The following is a 9,238-nucleotide window of genomic DNA, read 5'->3' as shown; positions in this document are numbered from 1 at the left end:
CAAAGAGCGACCCAAATATGGATAGTCTCTACAGTTAAGTAGTTGTAGAATTCACATATCAAAGTGAAATCTAAGTACACTATCCATCGATTCTACTTGTTTCCTAGTTATTAGTAGGTTATAACTTAGCATCTAGTTACAAATTCTAGTATGTGTCGTGCCTACACGTGCAACTAAGTTTATCAAATCTAGAACTGACTTGAATTTTGACGGTTGTCACAGTCTCCCCCGGTTGAAAGAATTTCGTCCTGAAATTCAATTCGTGACGTATTCTATTAGAACTCAGTCGACTACCATTGTATGTTTGGAGAGGCGGTGACCAAAAGAGATCTTTGATTATTTTGGGTTAATTTCTCAAGGGAAGAGCCCAATTCTTTAGTTATAATCAAATTAGTGTTTTAAAATATAGATTATATAAATAATCTGTAATAAAATATACAAATATGGTAAGTTTTAAAATGTAGGCATTAGTGATGTCTTGTAAACAAATTCTGAAGTGAAAGGTTGTAAAAATACCATGTTGGGTTTCAAGAAAACACATTTAAGTAAAGTACAATGCTTAAATGAGAAAGTGGCCAAAACAGCCAAAACAAAACTGGTTTGAAAGATTCGATGAAACTTATTCATATAATATGAACTTCAATGTCATATGTTTAAGTTTTATAGCATAGAGTTTAAACACTTTTATAAAAGAAAATGTTTCTATGTTTTTCGAAAACGTGTCAAAATGGTAAACAAGGATGAAAATGGTTTATATGCCCTTAAAAGAACATCTATCCATTGAAATGTATTTGAAATGAAATTGAAATAGCAAGGTTAAAACCAATATTGGTTAAATTGAGTTTTGATGAAAAGTGTTAAGTTAAAGCAAGTTGTCAAAAGATTTATAGCGAGAATATGGCTTAAATTGTTAGGAAAGGTCTAATAAGTTGTATGATGTGTCTATAAAATATTCTATCGATGATAAATAAAACCGATGAAGCGAAATAACTTTTCGATGGAAGATTAAGAAGTAAGGAGAAAGTATGTTAGTGTAGTTGATCGTACCTAAATACTAAGGCGAGTACAAGGAGGGTATAAGGCGAGTGCCGATGTCTTTTCCCCAAGATAAAGAACAAGATTTTTTTTTAAAAACGTTTTATGATGTCAATGCAGTTTACGACCTTTTATAGAGGTCAAAGGGATACACTATGTTAAGTTTTAACCTCAAGGTGGAAACTGTTGGGTTTTGAGCATTCTAACACTCCTATGGTGTACATGCAACCCTATAAACCTTGGATCTATGTTTTCTCTATTATACATGCAAATATTAACTATTCCAAGGTTTCATCCTAACTAGCACATTATGAAGCACCTATACTACAAAGTTCTAGTTAGATGACATACCTTTTGATGTAGCTTGATGTATTCAAGCTTTAAGAGCTTAGCCCCAATAGTGTGGAAGCCTCAAATGGAATCACAAATCACCAAAACACCTTGGAAGAACTTGAGAGTATATGTATGCACACTAAAATCGGCCCACTCTTATTTTCACACACTTGTGCCAATTTTGTGAGCCAAGGACCCCTTTATATATTATGGAGGATTAGGGTTACATCCATGTAAACCCTAATACCCATGACCTTTCACTTACATAGGATCCATGGGTTAAAAGCTCCATGGACCATCCATGAAAGATTAGCCCAACCTAAATGAACTTGGCCCATTCCATATATGTAAGAGTCCATATTTAATTAGTTCTTTTTGATCACTTAATTAATTCTAAATTAATTCTTGATCAATACTAATTAAATAATATGATTCCATATTAATATATTAGAACTTATAATATATTAATATAAATCATAAATATACTATTCTCAAAAGACTATCCATATAAATTGTGCCGGTGAAGTGCAACCCAAATGGACCATGCCGGGTCGGGTCAAGTACATACCAAATATAGTTATGGACTTAGACATTAATCCAACAAAAACAACCTAGAGCTAAACTCGTAGCGTAGTAGAGAAGTCTCACGTATGGGTTAAACCTCCATGTCTCCTCGTGAGTCGAACTCGTAATGCCTGCCAATGGTATCCAGGTGATTACTTAGTGGAGACTCATCTACCTCCTTACGTGATGCTCCAATTTTCATCCGTGTCGGTATCGGAATGCTTTCCTAGTTGTAACTATAGTACGAAGACGATGAGGAGGTATTGAGGAATAATTGGAATAGGTTTCGACTTAAGATTATTACTAGTGTATATCTAGCTACTAACCTTACATCTATAGTCAACAGCTACCGATGAATATTCATTCTCAGTACTAAGTGCATTGCTCCTAGAGTGGCTAGTGATATAACCTAAGTGGTTAACCTAACACTTGATAATGGATAAGATTATTTCTAAATAAAGGCATTGTTATAAAAGTGCACTTAGTTTCTAAGTGTATCTAGATGAATGCCTATAATATGCAATGCCCGTACGCACACCGAAAAATTTTGTTTTTTCAAAAGTTTAAGTTGAAAATTGTTTTGAACATAATTCTACTATAACCGTTTCCAGCCTCACATTAACTTTCCTTAATTAAGCATAGTTGGCCAGGCTATACTTAATTAAAGTTTAATAATGTGTACTCGAATTAGTTATACCAGTAGTATGTTCAGTATTTTAAAAACATTTTGAATTTTTTTTGGCTATAGTTGTGGTTCTCCAAAGGAAAACCGGTCTTCTCTATAACCTTCGGCTCTGATACCATTTCCGTCACACCCCGCTAAAGCGGAAACGCGAGGCGTGGTAGTACAAAGGGTTTCATAGCAAAAGTCTAAAGACAACACCAACCATAGTATTAAAAATCATTTCAAATTTACAATGGGTTTGATCAACTTTTAAAAGAAATTACAATGTAAATTGAAATACAACACATGTAAATGCTCCTAAAAGTGATGTGTCCCTAAGTGCCACTTACTCGATGATTCCTGAAAAAGCATGTAAAACGAGCGTCAACTATAAAAATAGTTGGTGAGTACTCACAGATTAAAAATAAAATTGGTTTCAAGAATCGAAATAAAAGTTTTGATAAAAGTTTCTATAAATAAAACTATATTGCTAAAATGAGTTTTCAAGAATCGAAATAATATTCGTTGTTACCAGGAGCAAACAATTTCATTGCTAAAACAAGTATATAAGTTTTCAATAATAAAGGTTCGTTGCTATAATGAGAAACAAAGTTCATTGCTATAATGTGAAACAGAGTTCATTGCTATAATTAATAAACGAATTTGTATATATATGAGCAAACAATGAGTTCACAACCAAGCCTATGACTGATGCCCTATCAAGATCTTGCTTATCGTTCCATAGATTAATATGGTATCATTCACTCCAGCAATCGAGCGAGTGAGGAGTTGTCAATTCCTAATAGCGTTATCCATAATGACCACTGGCTCAAAGAGTTAATGGTTGGAGTAAAGTGTAAGGGAAGGGACTTAAGACGATAAGGTCTCATGTTTCGTGTTGCATAGACATATATAGCGAAATATAGCAATAAAATAGCAATCAAGTTTTATACAAATCAATTTAAATACAACGAACAAATAATAGTTTTTGGACATGCTTTTCCACCCCAAAACATTTAAAACCGAAAATAGGGGAAGTCGTGAATACTCACAATGCATTGAGATGATGCAAATGGTGCCTTGACTACGCTCCACTCGTACCACTATCAATTCCTACAATAATGGTATTCGCTAGTGAGTCTCTAATCGAAATCTAACACTAGTATACTTACTACTACAATAGAATTATGCCGATATTGTGACAAAATTTAATATTGTTAAGTTACAAAATTTTTTCTGAAATGGTGAAATTTTATAGCTCATGTGATTAAGACAATTTTGGATATTAATTTCCAGATTTTTGTAATATTAATTGAGGGTATTTCAACACATTTAAAGATGTTTTCAACTCCTAAAAATCTAAAATATTATCAAAAAGTTTCCAAAAATTGTCAAACTTTGGATTTTCATTCTAAATACAGTAGAGGTTTTCTAGAAGTTTTTCCTTGAATTTTTGATGTGATTAACTATTTTTCCAAAATTTTAAGCCTTCATAACAATATAAATTCGTGAAAAATAGTATCCAGATGATAAAAATTCCCAAACTTTTTATAATACTTCCATCGAACATACTTAAGTTGGGAAAAATATAAAAGTGGATTTCTAAACTGTTTAATCCAAATTTATGATTTTTGTGCATTTATTCTAATAAAAATTGAAATAAATAGAAACCAGTTTCCAAAATTGTCCACAATTTTTGTAACACTGTTATTATACATGTAGAAGCTGTGAAAAATATAAAAGATATTTTTCAATTAGTCTTTCTATTTTTCATTGTTTTATCCTCTTAAATAATCATTAATTGGAGAATAATTATTAAACAGTTAAAGTAAATTACCAAAATTTTTGTAAAGTTCATTTACAGTGTAAATAATCAGAGAAAAATCTCAAAGGTGGTTTTTATCTACTGGAATCCAATTTTGTGTATTTAAGTGTATTTAATCTTAGAAAATAGGAGAAAAATAGTATACAGAAGAGAAAAATCATCAAAATTTGTATGTAGCATCCAAATGTACTACAAGGTGTTCTGGAAAATTTTCATGAATTTTGGATGAGCAGAACTAGTTTTTCTATTTTTAGGCCATTATAAATAAAAAAATCGGTGAAAAATAGGAATGCATTATGAAAAATTCTGCAAATATTTTTCTGAGTCTTATACCTATTTTAGAAACTGCGAAAATTGTTAGATACCATTTGAAAATTGTCTAAAGTGGTTTTATGATTTATTGGGGCTAAACAAAAAGAAAATTTAAAACCACGCTAAACAGTAATAAAAATTGATGAAACTTAATGCGAAGTCATTATTTAGCATAGGGGTCATCCACGAATGTACCTAGGATTTATAGACCTCAGAAAGTATTTTATATGATTTGTTGCCCTAATTTATTGCATTAATTATAATAATTCGACAAAAATGAATTATTTTCTGAAAATTTGTAGAACATCTCATTTTGTTGGTGGAATACAGGGAAAAATCGGATTTGATCAGAAAAGTTGTTTTAGATATTTGTTTGGGAATAAATCCTTTATAAACCTATTTGAAAGCTTTTTAACAACAAACTTTGATCATCAAGCATCTAAGCTTGAAGATCATCACATGTGTGTTGGTTTTGAAGACCAATAATGAGTTTGAAATGTTCAAAAATCGTTTTTGATAGAAAACATAGGGTGCATGTGGTGATTTTCACCCAAAACTTGTAGAAAAGTGCATTATGTTGATTTTGACTTAGGTTTTGGTTCTTGGATTTCACCATTTACAACATGCATGTTGTTTTTGGGTGAAATCCTACCACCATCATCATCAAAACCGTGAGTTTGTGTGTGTGTGTGTTTATGTGTTCATGATATTTCATTAGAATGGAGTAGAAGATGGAGAAAATCCAAGAAAATAGTAAACTTTGAAGGAATAAGGAAGTAGAAATCGAGTTTACCTTCAAGAACACCAAAAGATGATAAAGATTTAGAGTTCAAGGTGTGTTCTTGGACCCATTTTCTGGAGAATTTCGTGAGTAAGGGTGATAGTGAGAGAAAATGTGGTGGTGTGTGTGTGAGAGAAATGAGAGGCATGAGAGAAGAGTGACAGAGAAGATGGAGTATGGGAAAGTGAAAAATGAATAATGGTTTGGGGAAATGATGTATTGGAGAGAGGGGCCGACTTTTGAGGGTATAATATCCCTCTCTCTTTCATTTGTCCTTATAAATTTTAAATATTTTATAAAAATATCAAATATTTATAAAAGATGCAACTTAACCAAGTTTTTATGCATAAAAGTGTTGATTTTTGATTTATAAATTAAGGCTAAATGTTAATGAGTTAAATTTTATTTACTTAAATGCATTTTCATAATTTTAATTATTATAAGATAATATTAGAAGCTTCATAATTATTTTTATAGAATTTTTAAGGTTAAAGTTTATAAATGTGAGTTTTTAGGGCATTTAGGGTTTTTAAGAGTTTGTAAGTCTTTGGATATCAAAATGAATTAAATTTTGAGACTTCAAACTATTTTAGAGTTTCATAACTCTTATTCAAGTTAGAAATAATATTTGTAATTTATTTTTACCGGTTTATTGGCATTTATTGGCATTCTATGTAGTGATTCTGAGATTCAAGCGAAATTGAGGAATCAAGTATACTAGTCCTAGTCTTCAACTTTGACTTAAGTTTCTATGAGACTTTGACCTAATTTCTACTACTAGGTCAAGTGCATGGTGTGTCTATATGATTCATGAAAAGGCGTTCGAGTCAAAGAGCGACCCAAATATGGATAGTCTCTACAGTTAAGTAGTTGTAGAATTCACATATCAATGTGAAATCTAAGTACACTATCCATCGATTCTACTTGTTTCCTAGTTATTAGTAGGTTATAACTTAGCATCTAGTTACAAATTCTAGTATGTGTCGTGCCTACACGTGCAACTTAGTTTATCAAATCTATAACTGACTTGAATTTTGATGGTTGTCACAATTTATCCATACTTTCCTCAAGAACTGCCTCGACTCCACCATGGCCCTTCTACTACTACTGTTGATCTCATGCTAATCTCATCCTAGGCTTGCTCTTGGGTAATCACAAACCTACTCTCCCCTATCAGCTGCATAAGAAGTCCTTGCTATCTCCCCCTAACTAGCTTGTGAATACTATTACATATCACTAAGACTAGATAATTCTTCGAATGAGAGATTATACCCTATAACGGTTGGACTCAAACAAGAGCTGCGCAATAGAGCTAGACCTAACCTTATGAAATTATTTAGTCCTTGCAATATGTAACTTTGTTGGATTAATGTCTAAGTCCATAACTATAATTGGTAAGACTTGACCCGACCCGGCATGGTCCATTTGGATTGCATGGCATCATGCATTTGGATAGACTATAATGAGAGAAATAACACTTAAGGTTTGTTAATATATTAGAAGTTATAATATATTAATTAGATTATTTAATTAGTATTGATCAAGAATTAATCTAGAATTAATTAAGTGATCAAAAGAAGACTAATTAAATATATGGGTTGATTGTGTAAATCACCCATACTTGTATAGTGGGTAATGCTCCATGGATTGTCAAGTTGGGCTAAAACCCATAAGATGCTCCATGGATGCTCCATGGTGTATTTGTACCCATGGATCATGGAAATGAAAATCCATGACAATTAGGGTTTACCCTAATTGTCACTAACTATATAAGCATCTTATTGTTGACAAAATCGGCGACTAGAGTATGATAATAAGGGCTAGCCGATTTTTATGAAGTGTGATGTTCTCTCAAGTTATTCCAAGTGTATTTGGTGTTGTGTGAACCATTTGAGGTGTCACACTTGGGGCACTAGGCACTCAAGCTTCATGAAGTCATTCTACATCAAAGAGGTATGTATTCTAACTTGTTATAGTTCATATGAATCAAAGTTTTGGTATGCTAGTTAGTATAATACCTTGGATATTCATATTTGCATGTATAATAGAGAAAACATAGATCCAAGGTATTTAGGGTTGCATGTACACTTAGGAGTGTTAGAATGCTCAAAACCCAACAGTGGTATCAGAGCCTAGGCTTGTTTTCTTGTTCTACTTGCAAAAATGGCTGAAAAATTGAATTTTGTTGCTGTCTGAACAGCAGACTCGCCGAGTCCATGAAGGGACTCGACGAGTCCAAGGCAAAATGCATCCAACTCGCCGAGTTGGTTCATGCACTCGACGAGTTGGACCCCCTGACGGCATATATTCGACTGTTTTGGCTGGAATTGGACTAGGAACATTACCCTAAGCTGTTTTTGACCTTATAAACTTGTTTTTGATGTGGTAATGATAATGCTAATCCAATTTCAAAGATAATTTTCAATAGATTCATGTCTTGTATTAGTTTAAGTGTTGTGCTAATTACATGAAAAAGTTTGATTCCAATTATCTTGTTCATATGAGTTGCTTAGATTAATAGAAAACGTTGATTGATTATGTGTCTTTGATCCATTTTAATCTAAGAGTTGATTCTAAAATGTGTTTGTGTAACTTGTCCTCAAGTTACATGAAAGGTCACATTTAAGTTTGTTAAAACTCATAAAAGTTGGCAATGGTTACAAAATGAAGAGTCTTGTCCTCATTAAATGATTTTATGACTCCATAACTTGTCCTCAAGTTATGGAGGTTCAAGAGTCACTTCATTAAATAATAAAAATGTGTAACCTTAATTAGTTCCATAAGTTACAAAAGAAGAAAAGTTACATTCTTTAATAGTTTAAAGTCTTCCATAACTTGTCCTCAAGTTATGGAACTTGAAGAGTTTGAATTAAAACTACTTTAGACACATAAGTTATGGAATTAATTAGTTTTGAATATTTTCAAAACTTTCCCTCAAGTTTTGGAATTTGTAAAGTTTCTCTCATGAATACTTTAATTCCAAGTTAAGCCCTTAGAATTTTAAAAGTTAAAATTCAACACTTATACTTTATAATATTATAAGTTATAATATATATATATATATATATATATATATATATATATATATATATATATATATATATATATATATGTATAAGAGCAAGTCAGTCTTACCGTTAGTAGGCCTCATTCACGAAGTCGGTCTATAAGGGGGGTATAAGGTTGTTGCCTATAAAATGGCAGCTTAATGGGTGTCCACTCTCACCCACCGCTTCCTTGACTGGTGGAGGGTCGTTAGCCGAACAGGTAGGACACGGACTGTAATTCTCCCTTCATTAAAAGTATTAATGATAAATACTAAGTAACTAAACACTTATAAATTCCCAATCTTAGTTACTTAGGAAAATGTGAATAAGGTGCTAATCCATGAAATTACACTTTGCACCTTGTTTAAGTCGTTGGTGGAGCGTGTGTGGTTTACCGGCACACTAACTTGGACTTAACAAGGTAGGCAAAGGGTTTCTTAAAGTTTATCATAGGTCGGTGGAGCGTGTGTGGTTTACCGGCATATCGGTTGGGTGATAAACATTTAAGAGTACCAAGTAATTTGCATGGTTACTTCACACCTTGTTTTGTGATCCTCGGCATCCCAGTCACAAAACCTGAAGGGCATACTCGAGATTGAAACATGCCATTGAACAGTTCAATGAATCTCAAAAGATCTAGGAGTTTCAAATCCAATTAAAACTTAATTACATTTCGT

This window comes from Lactuca virosa, chromosome 2, assembly GCF_052849685.1.
Source record: "Lactuca virosa cultivar CGN04683 chromosome 2, Lactuca_virosa_CGN04683_v6, whole genome shotgun sequence".
Lineage (NCBI taxonomy): Eukaryota > Viridiplantae > Streptophyta > Magnoliopsida > Asterales > Asteraceae > Lactuca > Lactuca virosa.
The sequence above is the reverse complement of the archived record's forward strand: the minus strand, read 5'-3'. Positions refer to the sequence as shown.